Here is a 20,830-nt window from a genome sequence, read left to right on the forward strand (position 1 = left end):
AGAAAAAACTTTGTAATATTCGATAGATAAGAGCCTGGACACTTGGAAGTTAGTTACGATGGGAAGTCTTAACCATGATGGAGAAGAAAAAAGAAATTTGAAAACTAAGATGTCTGGAATTTGAGGAAAAAGTACTGGCAATCTGTATTAGTTTTCTATTGCTGCCATAACTAATTACCACAAATTTAGTAGCTTAAAAGCCAATCTTTGGGGGTGCGAGGGTAGTTCAGTGGTAGAATTCTTGCCTGCCACGCAGGAGACCCGGGTTCAATTCCCGGTCCACGCACTTCCCAAAAAATAAGCAAACAAACAAACAAAAATTCAACAAATGGTGCTGCAATAAGAGATACTTACGTGGGAAAATAATGAAATGTGACCCACCATACAGTCTACAAAACAAGACAAACAAACAGACAAAAAAACCAACAATTTATTATCTCAGAGTTACTAAAGGTCAGAAGTCTGGGCGCAGTGTGGTTCAGCTGATTCATCGTTTCAAGCCTCACAAGGTCAAATCCAGGGCTAGGCAGGACTACACCTCTTTCTGGAGGCGCTAGGGGAGAATCTGTTTCCAGGTTCAATAAGGTTGTTGTCAAAATTCAACTCAAGGAAACAGAGGCCCCTGTTTCTTTGCTGTCAGCCACAGGTCCTTGTCAGGTTCTAGAGACTGTCTGCATTTCCTGGTATGAGGCCCCGTTCTAGACTAGCAACAGGGCGTGGAAACGCTCTCACACTTTGAACCTCTCTGCCTTCTAGCTTTATTTCCCCAACACATTTCTTCTGCTGAATTTCTCTGTTCTAGCCAGAAAAAGTTGCTGGCTTTTAAGAGCTTGAAAGGTTCGATTGAGTCGGTCCAAATATTCCAGGATAATCTCTGAATTTTAAGGTCCATTTTTTTTAGCTACATTTGCAACACCCCTTCACAGCAGTACCCAGATTAGTGCTTGATTGAATAATTATGGAATGGGGATCTTGGGAGGACATCTTTAAAATTGTGCCTACATCACAGGCTTGTTCTGGACTGCAGTTTGGTTCTCCAATTTGTCTTTGAAGGGCAAGTCTTAATTTCAAATAAGTACTGAGAACAGGGTGCAGGTGAGAAGATGCCCGTTGGCCTTTGAGTGTGCCCTCCACCACGTGGTAGGGGGGATTCAGGCTGTGGTGGAGCTAAGAAACCAGTGAGAGAAAACAGGAATTCGGCTTATAGATCAGGTACTGGAAAAAAATTGGAAGTGAGAAAAACTTGGTCGCTGCGGGCAGCAGAGCAAAACAGAATTGGACGTTAGGGAGACGAATGGTGGCGGGGAAGTAATCAAATATCTGGTGGCACAGAAGTAATCAAATATCTAAGCACAGGAAGCAAAGGCCATATGCTAAAGGCAATACCCTATAGAAGATCATCAACGCGTTCAATTGAGTTTGCATAATTTTCGATAGGCAGTGACATCATTTCTAAATCTAAGAAATCAGAGGGCAGAAAAATTGACTTTCTTAATACTGCACCTGAACCTATGAATAAAAATAACCCAAAAATACCCTTAGGGATTTAGAGTTAACTGAACACTTGGTGGTTAAGATTTAGAAAATTACACATGATATCATACTTGAACCCACAAATCCTTATTTAAGCAACTGATAAAGCACTTCCTCTTGATTTCTTTCTACCTTTATTCACCAACTCTGCATCAGTTTTATTTTATTTCACCTGTTGTACTTTCCAACAAAGTGTCTATCATTCTCATTGTTAGGCAGCACTTAGATAACCCATTTTATTTGTCTCTCTTCTGTTTCCAATAGATCTTTCCCTTTGCCAGCAGGTTTGTGTGCCACATGGCCATTCCCTCATAGAAAAACACAAAGCTGGTGCATTACAGGCTCAGCTCACCACTGTGCACTGTGTTTAAAGGAAGTAAAGCAGCAAGTAGTCACTTCCTTCTCCACCGTGGTCTCTCCTGACTCTCGCCCAAGGCAGAAATGTTCTTAAAGTTAGCAGCACTGAGGCTCCTTACTTCTTCCAGAAAAGTCAACTCATATAGAATAGCTCCCTTACCCCTGAGAGAGCCTTCGCTTTCTCTGGGGGACTTTAAATGAACAAAAGAAAACTTCATCTCTCAAAGGCAGTATCTGTGGAACACAATGATTTTTTCCCCATCGGTTGACCTTCTAATCCAAATAGCATTACGAAAACAGACTGCAGTTTGTGTGCATACACACATGCATACAAATACAATTTCTTTTTATTGCCCTAAAATAATGTATTGTTTCTATTCATAGCCCTTAAGACACATATTAAATTGTAATGATATCTGTTTACATTATTGAATTTATATAGGACTCAGGGGAGGAAATTCTCAATCCGGACTTTAAGGGAGGGGGAGGGTTAAAGAACTAATTTCTTACAATCAGTTCTTAGTTAGTGAGTTCATCTTAGACTTTAGTAGCAATCAGGAAGGACTGTACTTTTCTTCTTTGCAACAGAGGACTTTTACAGTGAGCTTCTGTCTCCAGAAAAATCTTTGTAACTCAAAGACACTCATATATCTCATCAATAAGTATCTCATCACGATATTTGGAATAAGAGAAATACTGATGTTAAAGATGATCATTTTCTCAATTTCCTGATGGGTATTTATTCCTTGAAGTTTTTGCTGTTTTACTGTAAAAGGCGCACACAATCATCTTCAAAAAGCCATGTGTAATTTAGTATTTCCAGCTGCGGCCTGGCCTACTGCAAAAATGGGTAATACCCAAGAGACAACCACGTACCCATAAGGAGACCAGGTTTTAACTCACATCCCTTTGCTTCAAAGCCCCACAACAATGAGAACAACAACACAAATACTACAGCTATTATATGATTTTCCAAGCTTATGTTCTATAAAAATACATTCAGCTAATTCTCTTTTTAAAAAGCCATGCAGCAAATTCTTCATCTAGCATAGAGGGCTACCCACATTTGACTCCCGCCAAAAACAAACAAACAACAACAAAAAATTCACTAGAATATTGTTCCTTCCGCTTTTAAAGAAGATAAAAGGTATTCTGAGTCAAGGCAAATCATTTCTTCTACAAGTTACCTGGTGAAGGCATGCAAATATAGACTCCCTGAAGCTGGGGGTTGAGGGACTCTGAATCAGTGCTATTGCCTTCTATCCTGTAGGAACTCCTATCAGACAGTCTCCCTTGAAGACAGAGGCCTTCTCGCTGCCTGCTGGCTACTATCCCGCACTGGCTTCTCAGAGCTGGCAAAGGTAAGTGGAGACCAGAGTTATTTCTTTTAAAATAGAAGTAGAACAAGGACCGAAATATTGCCTTCTTGTATTCATTCCAACTGCTAATGACCTTGCTTTCAATATGAATGCCACCCTGCTATTTAATACTTACCCTTAACATCACATTGTACACAAGTTTTATGGGGAGACCAAGGTCTTTCATATCTGTGACGCTTCAACAGAAAATTGGTTAAATGATATAGTATCAGCTCTGTATATGTTTCATTCCTGCGATGGCCTTTTTACTGAAGATGGATATGTCTTGACAGAGGGCAATAAAATGTTCTTAGCTAAGCAATTTTGATGAGGAAATAAATTGTCATGTAAATACCAAACCCTGAGCAAGCACCTAGTGGAGCAGGCTGTTGGCTTAGGTGTAATGTCTGCAACCAGCCACTCCACCACCATTTCTGAAATGGCATCCAACGCGTTTGTGCTTTTAAGGCCTTCATCAGGAGGAAGTAAAGCGAACATGATACTTTGATCTAAACATTTAATGCCTTATATTGTAGAAACCGGAGAATAACGGAAGGGTCTTGGCTTTTTAATCAAGAGCACCTGTGTGTTCTGCAGAAAATGAGCTGCCAGATTCCCTTTATTTATTTGTCAGCATTGCAGGGAAGCCTTGACTTTTTGATATGCTGCAACTCAAGGTCCCCAACTAAAGGACCAATTGGCCTCTTGCTATCTGCTCTGCACTTACCAGGTAGACAATAAGGACTGCTACAATAGGGTAAACAGGGACTGGGTAGCCCTGATATGAGTGCCAGGACATTTTTAATAGGGTTTGTGAGAATTGGAGCAAATGTTGAGAAGTACTGTCTTTTGGTTGATCATCAGTGACAGAGAGGATTAAGACAGTACCCATGAAAAATCTATGTAAGGAGCTGGCCATACACAAAAAACAATCAATGGAAATATAACATGGCAGAAACTGAATGACAAACAAGGCATGTAACCCACAGCATTACAAAGCAGAGGACAGCACTCTGCTGGCTGAGAAGGCCTTCATGTAGGGAGCACGACCGGAGTCCGGCTTGGACAATGGTAGGAGTTTGAAAGCCGCTATCATAGAAACAACTCCAAGAGCCGAGGTTCTACATCATGTGTAAGAACCATGTGGAGGAGGTTATGACCCTATCCAGGATCTCAGTAGGTCTGATTCGGGCCCAATTATCTGGCTTCCTAACAAGCATCTAGGTGATTCATCTGAAGGTGCTATGCAGACCATACTTCGGGAAACAATGACTCAGAAGCTGGTTTACCTAATGAATGATCTTCTTAAGGTAGAAAACCATATAATAATTCCATCTGGGACACGGCTGCCCAATGCCATCTGCTTTTTCTACTGGACTGAGGTCTCATTTATAAATGGAAATATCTTCTTTTCCTTACAAATACTCCATCAGGCAGAGTGAACTGACCAGTTATACTACCCTGGATGTTTAGAAGATGGGGGAAGATCACTAAAGCCAGTTGTCAAAACTGAGTCCAAGAACTGCTCCTAGTTCCCCCTCTACTGGTTCCATCTGTCTTTTCATTTCACTAAATTTACTCTTCACTGACTATTTCTCTGCTTGGAGATTTGTAACTCTGGTCAGGCTTGTCATTTCTCTCCGTATTGTTGTCTCAATCAGGGTTTTTCAACAGCAGCACTATTGACATTCTGGACCCAACACCTATTTTTTTGTGTGAGATTGTCCTGTGCATTGTAGGATGTTAAACAGCATCCCTCGTCTTTACCCATTAAATGTTAGTAGCCCCACTCACAGTTTTTTTGGGGGGTATGGTAGGCTCTGGGAACTGAACTTAGGTCTCTGGCATGACAGACAAGCATTCTATCACTGAGTTACCATTGTACCCCTACTCCCCTACTCCCTGTTTTGACAACCAGAAATGATTCCAGATATTGCCTAATGATCCCTAGGGACAAAATTGTACCTGAAAACCAAAATTAATTTGCCTTGATATTTCTTTGATGATAGCTCTTGGGGCCTTCTGCTAGTGATGGTAGGAGACCAGGATTAGAACAGGGTTAGCTCCTCTTGAAACTTGAGTGGGCAATCACTTGCTTGGAAAAATCTCAGGGACAGTGGTCTTCAAGTCAGTTCCCTCTCTCAATTTTCAGTATGCCTCAACATCCCAGCATTCAAATCAGTCTAGGGGCCCAGGCATCTTGTTTCTGGACTCTTTCTATTAAAATGAAGTAGTTGTTTGCCCAGAAAAGATGCAAAGTCATTATAATTTTCAATAACTTAGCATGATCTTATCAGAGGATGCAAGCTTGGCAAAGACCCAAGGAATCGGGGATGAGGATACACATTGTAATGGGGTGAAGGATGAAGTGGGGATGTGGTGTTTGCTGTGGTAGTTAATTTCACTGTGCTGGAGTCAGTCTGCCTGAGTTTGATTCCTGGCCTTCCCATCTACTTGCTAGGGCTTCTGGACAAGCTACCCAACCACTCTAAACTCTGTTTTCTCATCTGTAAAATGATGATAACCATAGTACAATCACTATTGGGTGTTTTAAGACATATTCCAGGCACTGGAATATAATAAAATGCCCAGTGATCAAGGAATGGTAGTTGTACATAGGATTATAAGGCAATTCCATAGAGGAGGTCGTCTAAAACTGGGCTACTATCACGTATGCATTGGGAGGTACACAAGAGTCCTAGCTGTTCAGGTACTGAATACTACCAGGGGAGAAGGAGGGACACAGAAAGGGCACCAGCTACTTTGAAAGTGGCAGTAAAAAGGATAGGAAGTTCCAAAAAATGAAGAAAGTAGCCAGAGACCCTCTTGGCTTGGATATGGATAATTAGGTTAACTAGACTTTCCTCCCAGGCACACTCGATCCCTCCACAACTGACCTTTTTGTATTCATTGTGTCTTGCAACACTGTGTATTTCATTTTTAAATTCCCACTGCACACAACTACAAAAGTTTCCAATTATGCCATTTCTGTCGTCTCCTTTCATCCCACACAAAAGACTCAAATGCCAAGGAAGTTACGAGAGCCAAGATTTAACCAATATCATAAGCTTTTCAATCGCTTTATGGTTACTTTTCTGCTTAAGTGAGACTGTAAATTCCCAACGCAATAAACAGTATTGTCTTTATGTTTCAACTGTGTTGGGTCTCCCACTGGCATGTGGCAAATCCAACATTATAATTACCAATTTCATGTCATGCGCAGGACAAAGGGCATTGTGGCTTCTTCTTCATTTTCCTTTTCTGCCTTTCCGTTACTTCCTAACACCATGGAAAGGGATTAAAGTTTACTGACAAGGAGACATTTCATCTCTCTGCTCTCTTTTGCAAGGTTGACACAGATGGGGAAGGAAATCTGTTATCCAGACTGCCTCAGAAGAACTTCAGTAGCATTTAAAATTGGCATCCCTCTTGCATTGTTTGGCATCTGAGGTCACCTTTCTCAAGAACCAGATCTGAATTTGCATTCACTTCTTATCTATTAACACTGATAACCGAGTGGAGACTGCCATTGGAAAATAAGTTCTTTTTCCTCTTTTGCAGAGTATATTTGTGTTCATGGTGAGAAGGGCACACTGGCTCGCAGTCAAGAGGCCTGAACTCAAGAACTGATGTACTGAGTTCAATAACTGAAGACCTGAGTGACTTTGGCAAAACAATAACTTCTTTGGACCTCTATGTCATCCAGCCTTTCTCGTCCCTAAAATTCTATGAATTTTGTACTTCAATAAAACAACTGGCATCATCATTTTCAGTTAGACCAATGATGAAACTGAGAGAATAAACTTCTTTTTTTAACTTAAATTGCCAATTGGGAAAGAAAGACAATCTGGAATCACAGCCTCTTCGCTCAAAACCTAGTCCAGTTGCTCTACCAGAAAAGATGCTCCCTGCTCCTCATTCCCTGTTCCAGCTAGATTTCACTTCTTAAGTAAACAGGTGTGCCTTCTTACTGAATGACGCTGCTGCCTGTGACATGGTTTATGAACAGAGGATTGAAAAGAACGTTGGCACTGTTTTCACATTCACTTATTTTGCTGGAATTATCTTGGTTAAATCCAAAAATTCAGATTTTTGTCTACATAGTTACTTTTACCTTGAGTGCAGCTGCAAAAAAAAAAAAAGATTCCAACACTGGGAAACCAGTCTTTTAAAATATGCCTGCTGTTTAATTTTGTCCCACTCTGCTCTTTGGACTGATTTCATGTACCCGTTGCCAAGGCTGAGCCTTTATATAAAAGCTTGAGCTCTGAGTCTCTCAGGAGAAAAAAGCAGTTAACATGGGTATGATACATAATCTCTTTCCCCTTATGGTAAATGGATATTGATTTATCCTAAGGGGAACACGTCCTCTAGCCCCCTCACCTTCCAGAACATTCAGTCTTTGGTAGCATGTCAAGCACGGTGCTCTGCCCCCACGTGGACCAACCAGACTGTTTCTTCCCTGCATTTGAGCCTTGAGAAGAATGATACAAGGACAGAAAACAGACGTGATTATCCCAAAGTCAGTGTCCTGTACATTGCACATTAATTAGCTCCCGAGCCCTGCTCCTTCCTGGGCCTCCTAAGGCCTGCTGCTGAGTCCTTGTATGATGGGCTACCTCACACCTTGACTCTCTTTCCCCTTAAGTTAGCTAAGGTCAATTTCTGTTTGCAACCATACAACTGGTTATAACCATTTTTATTTTATTTACTATGCAATTAGGTAGAGATATGGTGCTAAATACTGAGGATAGCTAGAAAAATAAAATTACATTTTGCCATCACAGAGCTTCGAGGAGATGGTTTGGCAAATGCTTTAATGGGAAGCCCATATTAGAAATCACCAAAAACAAATAGACAAAAAGCTTATCACATTTCCTTCCAAATAGTTTTCTATTTTCATTTTATCATGACAGTAATAACATCAGCCTCCTCCTAGTTGAGAAATTAGGAATGTGATCTCATTTTTACCTTCCCTTCTCTCTCATCTGCACAGCCAATCCATTTCTAAACTCTAATAGTCATATATTTTCTTTTAACCATTCTTCTCACAGTACAATTTTCCTTCATAAAGGCAGGTTTGTCCATTCTGTTCCCCAGCTTATAAGGCTCAAATAACATACCCTTGTCTATATAAGTTCTTCCCAAACTGCATTCTAGAGTTTCATAATGTGTTCCAGATAAAAGACTTTTGATGTCGAATAAATTTGAGAAATGTGGAGTTAAACAAAGTTAAATTGGCCTCACCACAGAACTCAGAGTTTTAAATTTTCAGTGTGCAATGTGACTCTCCTGAGGGGTGTGTGATATGCAACATTTCCTACCCCATTTACGCACGAAAGTATTTTCTTACAAGAGCACCTATTTTTTGTGTAATACAATTTGCGAAACAGTCTACAGAACCCGCATATGTAGTGAGACCCCTGGTGAGACAGAATTTAAAATATTTTAGCAAGAGAAGATAGCAGTTCCATCTTCTTAGGGGGTAAAGAGAAAGTACAGGACTAGGGTAGATACTGGGTTGTATTGGTACTAAAGCAAAGAGTTGACTTCGTGGTCCTGGCCGACAGGTTTCAGAGTAGGACCTGCACACCTTCCCCAATTTGGGGCTGGTTGCTTCCCCTGGAGTGGGCATCACCGAATCACCCACCTCTTCTGGGTCTGACTTCTCATAGCAATATGATCAAGGTATTCACACTTATCAGTTAGGAGAATTCATAACTTAAATAGATATTTGAAGTTATTTTCCTAAACTAGATAAATTCAGGTCTGTGGCTTTGGCTTTATTGGGCTTCTGTGAAACCTCAGCCTAATAGGATGCGGCAAGGACAAATGTTCATGGTTTTGTAGTAAGCACTGAATAAGTACTTCAGTCAGCACAGAAAATAATTCATGACCCTGTTAAGGTGAAAATATGGAACATCTGTGTCTGCCCTCTATCCACAGCCTCCGGCCTCATCCCCTCCCTGCCCTGCCCCTTCAATAGCTGGTGATATTTCTATTTGGATTGTAAACAGATTTCTAAAAGGGTTAGTTGCTTTTGATGTATTAGCATCCTCATCTTCTATTTGCAATACGTTGTTGAAAATTAAATTGTGTCAAATATTTATTACCACATTTCCCTATTGTTGTTTTATAGTCAAGAAAGGATAGCCCAACTTGTTATTATTCAGTTATACCTGTGGAAATTATTCTGAATTAGGAGCTGAGTGCACGTTTCTCCGAGTCAAAATACAATGTTTAGCCCTATATTTAATTCACATCAAAGTCATTCCCCACTCAGATTGTCCAAACATATTGTAATGTATTGTAGGCAGAGTAGTTCTCATGGGGTCCTTAGAACAGAACACCGAATTTAAGTGAAACACAAATAAAATGTAACAAGAGAGTCATAGTCTCACAGCTTATGATTCTACCTGGCCCCACAATTGTTGTTTTATGCCAACACAGTGTTAAAATATTTTAATTAATTGCTAGCATTTAAATATTGGGAAATTGTACATAAAATTTCTGGTTACCATCTTCTCTCGGAAAATCCAAGATATGACCATATTGATGCCACCTTCTGACACGGAAACAACTGGCCCAAGCTGAGTAGGGGTGGACCTGTTGAATGGGTCATGCCTTCTCTAACTTTCCATTTTCCCAGCACAGTTGAAGAAAATTGCCTTTTATCCTAGCCTGCTTCACTTTGTTCCCTGCACGGACTGAGGCATCTGAGTTTGGGATCTTTGGCTTCAAGTTTCATTTGTATGGTTGTTGTGACTGAGAATCCGATCGAAGCCTTGCCTGATCCCCTTACACTGGACAACAAAGCTAAAGATTTCTACTGTCGGTATATTTGCAGTTAAGCCAGATCTCTCTATCCCTCTCTGTATACACCAGATAAAAAATTTACTCCTGAGGATTCCCAAAAGGTGAAAAATGTGTCAAAATTTTGAAGGTAATAAAACTGCATTTGTGTTCCAACACTCCTAACCAGAACGTCTCCACCTTAAGTGTATGAAACGAGAATGTTTATCATGCTAAGTCACAGTCAGCATTATACTGCACTGCATTTCTTCTTTAATTTTTAAAAACAAAAATCATTTAGACACAAGGTCAGCTTATGTGAGAATATGGTGTGGCATAACGGCATGATTTAATACCTCTTCATATAAATGATGGGAACTGACAAAAAAGTAAAACTTCTAAGAAAGGTAGAAGAGATATTTGTTCTGAAGGGGAAGTAAACATTTTTTTTTCAAATAGTAATTTTAAATTAAGAATGAAAGGAAGAGAAGAGCTTTAAAATGAAGGGTTACCATAATATTTCTAATTTATTTGTCTATAAATTTTAAATTATTTCCAACATGCATTTTAGAAATGTCAAATATCTGGATAAGGACCTCTGTACTTGAGTTGATCATTTTCCTCATCCAATAAAAACAGATTATAAATACTCTCTTAGGCACTGGATAGTTCTAAAATCCTATTATGTCATGAGAGGATGACTATGAAAGCTTAACAAATACTTTTTATTTCCTTCCTTGGAAAACTAATTGAATATTATCCTCATTTCTTCTGCATTGGGTAATAAGATGTAAATGATGATAAAAGACTATGAGAGTCTTTTGAGTAATTCAATAACTTTACAGAATTATTTCCAGATATGCTATTTTTTCATTTTTCTTACATTTTGAGTGATGGTCAAGAAGGTATTCTGCCATACCTCCCAGTCTCAGAGACTAGACAGTCAAGTTGGTTTTTCTCCTACTAATGTCTGAGGAGGTTATTTAGTAATGTATTTATCCCAGAAAGCTTTCCACAAAAGCACCAGGGCCATTTCTCTGATATTCCACTATTTCTATAATTGTAGTTTTCCTGCAGGGATGGCCAAGGCAGAGCCAGGGAATCAGCCCTCCATGCACTAACCAGTCTCCATTTCAGTACCTTTCTGAGATCTCTACTCTCCCCAATCAACCAACAACCTTTAATTGTCCTGAGAGTGTAATCCAAATATGGTGCCAAGACCATATTTTGCTGACATTTTTTTTCTATTAAATAAGAAATGCTAAGCTTCACTGTTAGTAGTTAGTTGGACTATGCACTACTAAAAAAAATGCATGAAATATGTAGATAATCATGAAGAATGTCAATGAGGATCCGACATTTGACCAACTTTTCTTCAATTGTGAAAGAAATATGACTGAAAAATTACTGTTAGTGTAGCTTTTGAATAGGAGATTGTTTTCAACAATGATAATTAATACCACAACAAAAATGATGCAAAGGGTTGGGAAGGGGGAAGATAGGGTTATAATGAACTAGACAGGGTTACAATGAACTTCTGAAATTCTCCAGTTCAGGTTCAATCCATTTTTTTCTCAAGTTCTTCTGATACACCATTAGCAATGAACCCAAGATTCAATCCTCTTGCTATAAATTTTTAAAGGTTACCCTTCCAGACAGGGAACAGAGGTTACTCCTATGTGGTTTTAATTCAGGGATGAGCTATTTGACTCGGAAAGGTGTCTTTCCTTATTCCAATTCCTATTTGTCATCTGATGCCTGGGAATAATCTCAGGACATAACACAGCATTCACATCCATTACAGAGCAGAGAAAAAGAGGACAGAGAAGATTCAAGAAGGCAAGGAGCGCATGATCGTGAAAAGCTTGTGTCTGATGCTCCTTTTATCCAGGATATGGACAGATGAGTAAAAAAATAAGGATAAAAAATAAATAATGGGGGGGTAAGGGGTAAAGATAAATGGGGTAGATGGAAATACTGGTGGTCATTGAGAAGGAGGGGTAAGAGTTATGGTATGTATGAGTTTTTCTTTAATTTCTTTTAATGGAGTGATGCAAATATTAAAAAAACAATCATGGTGATGGATACACAACTATGTGATGATACTGCAAGCCATTGATAGTGTACCATGTATGGACTGTGAAGCTTTGCCAATAAAAATATTTTTTAAAAAAAGGTGTGGTAGTTAGGTTCAGGTGTCAACTTGGTCAGGTGAAGGTGCCTAGTTTTGTTGCTGTGGACATGAGCCAATGGCATGTGAAGCTCATCTGTCACTGATTACATCTGTAGTCGGCTAGGAGGTGGGCCTGCTGCAATGAATGATGTTTGATTTAATGGGCTGAAGTTTAAATGAGAGAGCTCAACATAGCACAGCCCAAGCAGCTCAGCATACCTCATCTCAGTCCTTGCAGCTCAACCCAGGCCTTTGGAGATGCAGAAAGAAATCACCCTGGGGAAAGCTGTTGGAACCCAGAGGCCTGGAGAGAAGACCAGCAGAGATTGCCCTGTGCCTTCCCACATAAGAGAGAACCTCAGATGAAAGCTAGCTGCCTTTCCTTTGAAGAAGTATAAATTTATAACTAAATAAATCTCCTTTTATTAAAAGCCACTCCATCTCTGATGTGTTGCATTCTGGCAGCTTTGGCCGACTAGAACAGAAGGCCAGGAGGCACTCTGTAAGTGTGGTAGTGAGGAATGGGGAATCCAACCAGCTGAGTTCCAGGAGAATAAAGACAATTCAGTCTAGTATCATTCTACTTTTACAATTTGGTCTGAAATGTATTTTTGCCAAACAGCTATCGCCTACATGTTCCATTTTCACATGTATCTCCAATTTTATACTTGAAAGAAGGATTCAAATGTAGGATTGCAGAGGGTAGATGGTGGAAGTTTTCCTTGGTAAAATTAAGAACACTATCTGCTTTTAGGTCAATATAATAAAAAATATGCCCTAGAATGTATGGTGAGTTAGAAAAACTCTCTAAAATTTAAGATGCTATAAGAAAAAAAAAAGTATTTGAAAGCCAGTAAAAAGTTAATGTGCCTTTTATTTTCTATATGCCAATGCTATATAGCCTGACATTTAAAAAGAATAAAATTCTTTGAAATAGATTCCAGCTGACTCTCTCACCAATAATCCCTTCTTGCAGGTTTAAAGGCATACAAAGGAAGCATGGAGCCAGGAATGAAATAATGTTTTCTTCTCACAGGTTTAAATTTGACCTTTAAATATTTCTAAGAAAAAGGGTGATTACTGGTCTGGAATATCATCAATAAATTCCCTTTTGGCAATAAGGCCTCAAAAATGCAGAACTCCCTCCAATTCATTTATTTTCTTTTTCTTCTCCCTTCAGCCAATGGACCTTGTAGAAAGTTATTAGAATACATACTTCATGGATAAAGACCAAGAGAGGGAGAATTCAGAATGGTTAAGGACAGAGCCAGGTCCTCTCATATTGTCAAATTATTTCTAGTGTGACTGTCACAGTAAAAATATTTCTCCCTGAGAATTTATGTCAATATGATTCTATTAGAAAAAGGAGAAACTTTTGGTAGAAGACAAGAATACTTATTAATCAATGTTTAATCGCTTGAAAACTATTAATAATTATAAGTTGATTTTAGAAAACAATTATATTATGGTTCTGGGGATGCATGGTTTCCCAATAACATAATAACTCCACTTTTTTTTGTGTCTGAAGTAAATGGCTTATTCCCTAGAAAGTGCTCTAATTTCGTAGTGTGTACAAAGTTGAAGGAGGTCTGGTCAGAATTCTAAAAGTGCCCAAATTTCATACTGTATTAGTGATGGCATCATCTGGCATGTAGGAAACATTAAATGAATATTTATTGATAGAACGCCTAATAATAGGCATTGTGAAACATCCTTCCATGGGAAGGCTTACACAAGATTGTCTGCAATTTACTTCTCTGGCCTCATCTCCCAGCAGATTCCGTATAAAGCTTGTAATCCAGCCCTTCTTGAATGGATTCTTGTCTTCCTTAACCCTTTGCTGAAAACTCATGGTTCCTCTTTGTGCTTCTGTTGAGATAATTGTCTTATTTATCTTTGCGTGATATTCACTTAGTACAGGTCAAATGTCTCATCGCTGCAGTATCTTTTTTATACCAAGCTAGTTGCCTAATTACCTTTCTAGCCTTTCGAAGGCCTCATTTCAGAACTTGAATATAGTAGGTGCTCCACAATTATTAAGAATTTAACCGACTTCCCCAAAACTTCCACACAGCCCATTTGACTATGAAGCTTAAAGCATTCTCTTTCTGGAGACCTGATTTGAGGGTTCTTAAAGAAGAAATTTGAATTGTATCCACTTATTCAAGAAGGGCCAGAAGGCATTAAATAAATTTTATGTTCTCTTCTTTCTCACAGGATTATTTTCAGGGAAATGAATTTTGATTCAACTATGTTTTTACATACTAAATGCATACTTTTCAAAGAGCCATATTTAAGTGCCCAATGAAAGGCTACTTTTGGAAACTGGAATGTATTACTAACCACACCACTGTGGCTTTCAGGGAATGTAATTACTTACTATTTATAGCAGAATTGAACTCATTGATTAACATTACCCTGCACAGACGCTAACGGGCAGAACAGACTCAGATTTTTGGCAAATATTATAAAGTGCTCAGCCTGTACACACCATGCAACCTCAGCCCTCCCTTTACTTCCATGTCCTTTTGAAAGACTTTTGAAAGCCCTGATATTCTTAACATCTAAAAATTATGTGAGCAGCTAGGGAAAGCATAGATGGATGGTGCACAACTGTGGCCCGAGCTGTTTTCCTTAATCTCACAGCAGAAAGGCCAACACTATTTTATAAAATTATAGCTTCTTTGCAGTAGTATGATATAAGACATGCTATTTTGAATATACAAGTAGCTATTCCCAAATGCTTGATGGGCTGTTAAGATTGCTGTGAGACTGACTGTCCACTTTTTGCAACTATAATTTCCAGAATGTAACTCCCCAGGAAACAAAAGGAAGGTATCTGTCCTACCTCTGTTTTCTAGAAATCTTGTCCTTATTTCCTCCTTGTGGAAGTTAATAAAGACTCTGATGTGTGACTCATAAACTGATCACACATTCTTTAAATCTGTCATCCATCATCCTGAAGAAAGAGCAGAATACTCCTTGTAAAGATGTAGAGGAATGCTAAGTGTGACACCGAGTGTAACGGGCTATAATACAAGTTTCTTTGGAACCAGACTTAACATTTGCTGGGTTTATGGCCAAGGATATTTTATGGCCAAGGCTGTGAACAAACATGGATAGCCTTTTCAATGCCAGTTAGCCCATGGGTATAAAGTTAAATATTTTATCCCAATGCAGATATTCAGGTAAAAAAATAGAGGTTCACATTAGGCTGTTTCTATAACGAGAGAGGCAGGGATTGCACACATCTTTGGAAACTCTTAGTTCTAAAATAGAGTAGGTGCTAAAACAACTACCAGTTCACTTCAGTCCTCACTAAATGGCCATGTTCACTGAGCATCAAACATCAGGACCAAAAGGATAAATTCAGTCTATTTTCCAGACATAGCCAAAGTTAAGAAGTTTGCTTCATATGGTTTGAGATTTCCATATGAAGTAAAAATTTTATTTATTATTTTTGGCTGATGGATTGGCATTGGGTAGGGCATGTCGAAAATCTCTTTCGTGTTACTTTTCAGTTAGGATTCTGGAATCGCCATCTTACTTGACAAAAGGTATCAGCCTAGAAGAGGCCTCTTTAGCAACTTACAGTAGGGAGTTAACCAAAAACTGGCTCTCTGTTCACATGTATGAGGCTATGATCACGTTTAATTTTATGATTAGAAAGACCTTCCCCTGGTGAGCCACTCGCTCAGGGTCATATAATTCCATTTGGTAAAAGCAGATTATTATATATACGTATATTTGTAGGTGTTTCTAGTGATGATTCACAGGGATTTCAGAGGGGTGTGGGTATGTAAAGGAAGAAGTTTTATGGAAAAACCCCTTAAACACTTTCACTTTTTGCCTTATGTCAATATGCATTCTTCGAAATTTTCAGCCTGTACTCTTTTACAATATAAAAAATATGAAAAAGCAACAGGGAGATATGTTCCAGTAGCCTTGATGCTTGAAGAAGGCTGTGTAACTACATAGCTTTTATAATGTGACTGTGTGATTGTGGAAACCCTCTGTCTGATGCTCCTTTTATCCAACATATGGACAGATGAGTAAAAAACAAATAAGGATAAATAAATAATAGAGGGGATAAAGGGTAAAAATTGGGTGGATGGAAATACTGTGGGTCAATGAGAGGGAGAGGTAAGGGGTATGGGATGTATGAGTTCTTTTTTTTTTATTTCTTTTTCTGGAGTGATGCAAATGTTCTAAAAATGATCATGGTGGAGAACACACAACTATGAGATAATATTGTAAGCCACTGATTGTCTAATATGGTTGGATTGCATGTGTATGAGTATCTCTCAATAAAAAAATATTTTTTAAAGCAACAGTGAGAGGTTCTATTCTGTTTAAGATTGTTCCTCATCTGCAACTGCATTTATTCAATTCTTATTTATCATATATTTTGGGACAATATCTAAATAGAAATCACTAGCTGAATTTTGAATGGATTCACCTAATCCCAAACCTTTGAACACGGAGTCAGATGACCACTAGGAAAATAAAACAATGTTAAATTATGACCACAATTATGCACATGAAAGGGAGTGCTTACTGGGAAATCAAACATGCATAGATGAAGCAAAAGTGGTAAGGAGAAAGGCAGTAGAAAATACCATATTTAAAATTTTTACTAAATAAAATTCCCATGTGGTATTTAAAGAAAACACCAGAAAATAACCTCCAGGAATGAAGAATGGTTTAAGCTTTGGATTCATAAAACCATAAGGAGCATGAATATAAGCACAAGTTAATCCAAAACAGGGCAGGGTTTGGGGTTAAACAAACACATCTCTGCCACAAAGGGTTTTGCTGTAGGAGATGTGAGAACTGACTCTCTTCTCTACCTAAGAGTCTCCACCTCTTGTAACCTCATCTGCCCCTACCCAAAATGTCCCACTTACTATGTGGCTCTCAGCACGTGGCTTCTTTTAATACATTTGATACTGCGTGGACTTCTCTGGGAAATAATGATAATTGGATATTTGCTGCTAATAGGTGAGTGATCGAATGAGATGGTATCTGCCAAGATTTATGAATTCTACCTCAGGAAGTCCGTCCTCATTGGCTTTATTGTACAAGGTTCATAAATAACAGATTTTGTCTTAAATGGCTAAATTAAAATAGTAGATTACTTTCCCAGTACACACAGGGCTCCATTTAAAATCTGGTTACTAGGCTAATGAATGTAACAGCATAATCAAGTCTTTAACTATGTATGTCTTTAATGTGGAAGGGAAGGGGCCCCAAATAGCTAAAGCCATTTTGAAAAAAGAATGAAGTTGGAAGACTCACACTTCCAAATCATAAAGCTGATTACAAAGCCACAATAATCAAAATAGCATGGCACTGGCAAAAAAACAGATGTAGAGACCAGTGGAATAGAATTGACAGCTCAGAAATCAATCCTCAAATTTACGGCTAAAACTGATTTTTGACAAGGTGGCAGAGGCCACTCAAATGGAAAAGAAGAGTCTCTTCAATAAATGGTACTGAGAAAACTGATTCTCCATTTATTTTAAAAAAAGGAGGGTCCCTACCTCACAACACACACAAAAATCATCTCCAAATGGATCAAAGCCCTAAATATAAGAGCCAGAACTATCAACCCCCCAGAAGAAAATGTAGGGAAGCATCTTTAGGATGTAGAGTTGGGCAATGGTTTCTTAAACTATACAACAAAGCACAAGCAACATAAGAAAAAAATAGATAAACAGAACTTAATCAATTAAAATCCTGTGCCTCAAAGGATTTCATCATGAAAGTAAAATGACAATCTACACAGTGGTAGAAAATATTTGGAAACCATGTATCTGATAAAGGTTTAATATCCAGAATATATAAAGAAATCCTTTACCTTAACAAGAAAAACAACCCAATTAAACAATGGGTAACAGATTGAATAGACATTTCTCCAAAGAGGAAATACAAATGGTCAGAAAGCATATGAAAAGATGCTCAATATCATTAGCCACCAGGGAAATGCAAATCAAAACCACAATGAGATACTGTTTCACACATATTAGAATGACTGCTATTTAAAAAAAAAAACAGAAAAGTGTTGGAGAGGATGAGGAGAAATAGGAACACTCATTCATTCCCAGTGGGAATGTAAACTGGTGCAGTCGCTGTGGAAGACAGTCTAGGAGTTCCTCAGAAATCTGAGGATAGTATAACCTGGCAATCCCATTACCAGGTATATGCCCCCAAAAATTAAAATCAGGGATATGAACAGATATTTGCACACCAATATTCACAGTGGTATTATTCACAATTGCCAAAAAATGGAAGCAACCCACCATTCATCCATCAACTGATGAATAGATAAATAAAATGTGGTATATAATACAATAGAATATTATTCAGCCGTAAACAGGAATGAAGCACTGATACGTGTGACAACGTGGATGAACCTTGAAGATACTGTGTTGAGTGAAATAAGCCAGGCATAAAAGAGCAGCTATTGTATGATCTCACTGCTTTGAAACAATTAGAATAAGCTGACTCTTAGAGCCAGAATCTAGAATATAGTTCCCAGGGGATGGGGTGGGGATAGAGATGGAAAGTTAAGCCTTAAAATATACAGGGTTCCTGTTTGGAATAATTGAAATGTTTTGGTAATGGAGGGTGGTGATGGTAACACAGTATTGTGAGCTCAATTAACAGCACTGATATAGATATATATATGTGCAGGTGAATCTTATTAAAAAGGGAAATGTTGGATCATCTGTATGGTAACAATACAACTAAAAAAAATCCATGGAACTACCCTACACAGAAAATCCTAAGTTAAACCATGGACTTGAATTCACAGTACAACCGCAAAAATGTTCTACCATCAATTACAGACATGCTCCACACACTGCAAGGTGTTTGTGGTAGGGTGATGTATGAGAATCCTGTATTTTATGCATGATTGTTTTTTAAACCCACAAATTCTCCAACAAAGAAAAAAATAAATAAAATAACAAAAGCACACGTACACATTAACTGTGCATACATCGATGCAACGGTGCTGAATGTTTAAAGGCAACACAAGGTTTGAAATTTTTTTTGAGCTGACTGCAAAACAAAGTCGCAGATCCCCACATGCCCACAGATATGCCCAAACTTCAACCAAACAAAAGCAGAAGGCTGGGAGGGTAAAAATAAAGGAAGCACGCCAAATTCAGGCAAAAATGCCTGCAGAAAAGCACAGTGTCTTCTGCAGAGCCCCAGGGAAAAGCTGTTCAGGGCTAAATTTTTTTACTTCTCTGTGGTTTCATTTTGAGATTGGGCACTCTGCTTTTGCCTAGGAAGTTTTTAAAGCGTGTAGTTGTTTGAAGAAACAGAAACCCTCTCAAATTGGGTAGCAGATTTTTCTGTAGTTTTAAATTCACTTAGTGATAATGTAACTCCAAAATCCTGTTTCTCCTTTCAATCTTCATCTTAAAGGAAGTCATTTGAAGTCTTGTTGATGTCGAACACTCTTAACCACAATTGTAAGGAAATACACTTTTCCTAACAACAAATATGAAAAACATCTGAAAGAAAACTTGGGTGATTCCAGGGTGCTTACTGACTTTTTAATTAAATCATTTATGTTCATATTTTGCTTTTTAAAATACCTATGCAAAAAAATATATATATTTTCAAGACTCTTTATCCCCCACTTCTTTTGTTAATCAAGATGACATTTTAGAAATGTCCATTGGTTTATTTGTCCATTAGTCAAAACAAAAACCTCCAAAGCCTGTCATGTGAGGCTGCTCTAGCTCTATCAGTTATATTTTTTCAATGCCCCACTTAATTTTTGAGTTAATAAAAAAAAAAACGGTTAGATTCAATCTTTAACTCAAGATCAATGAGCATTCTTTTCCAACAACATGGGCAAATATGAGACAAAATATGGTAGCCATTATGAAAGTAACTGGCATTTTTTAGGACACAAAAAAACCAGAATAGAGGAATGACACAAATTGAAATGTCACATTGTTCTAGAGTAGTACAAAAAGGAAACTGGTTTTAAAGAAAGCCTTACAGAAGTACCCTTTAACAATCACCTGCCAGTTTGATTTGAGAAAAGAGGAAAAGGCATTTCACACTTCATTTCTCTCTCCACTCAGCAAGCTCTTCCTGACCTCCATCTTCCTTTGCCCTTAAGCCCATCTCTACATTTTGGTCCCCTCGTGTCATCAAACAGCTTTCATCTGAGGAGAATCATTTGATTCACTGGGTTTTTTTTTGAGTTTCCAATTGTCATAGCTTTTGATTACTTGATGAGTCTTTTATTTAATATTCCAGTTTTCTCAACTGATGGGGAATTGGAGAATAGTATGTGTACCAAAATGTCTTCTTAGATGTAACATAAAATAATAAGCGGTGTATGTTTATAGTTATAGAAGTCATTACTTTAATTTTTTATGCCAGAGGTGGGCAGCAGGTATTTTCCTTACTTTACAAATGAAAAAGAGGAATGCTCCCTAAAGAGCCAGGCATTGAGCCGAGTGCTTTTTCCGGTCTCCATTTAGATCCCTAACAGCCTGTGAGGAATTGTTATCAGGCTGCCCATCAAGAGCCCAAGGTTCAGAGAATTCAAGCAACATTCTCAACGTTTCCTATTTCTCAAATGCAC

General features: G+C 38.3%; 1 protein-coding gene and 1 non-coding gene across 11 annotated transcripts in view; one reads left to right on the forward strand and one right to left on the reverse strand.

Moving 5' to 3' along the window:
- Window positions 1–20,830, reverse strand: part of DOCK10 (dedicator of cytokinesis 10) — a 271,344-nt gene that overhangs the window by 178,461 nt on the left and 72,053 nt on the right. The gene's annotated exons all lie outside the window — the stretch shown is intronic.
- TRNAG-GCC (transfer RNA glycine (anticodon GCC)) lies at window positions 216–286 on the forward strand. Its single transcript has one exon. It is a non-coding gene; the product is annotated as a tRNA-Gly (tRNA).

This window comes from Tamandua tetradactyla, chromosome 3 (assembly GCF_023851605.1).
Source record: "Tamandua tetradactyla isolate mTamTet1 chromosome 3, mTamTet1.pri, whole genome shotgun sequence".
Lineage (NCBI taxonomy): Eukaryota > Metazoa > Chordata > Mammalia > Pilosa > Myrmecophagidae > Tamandua > Tamandua tetradactyla.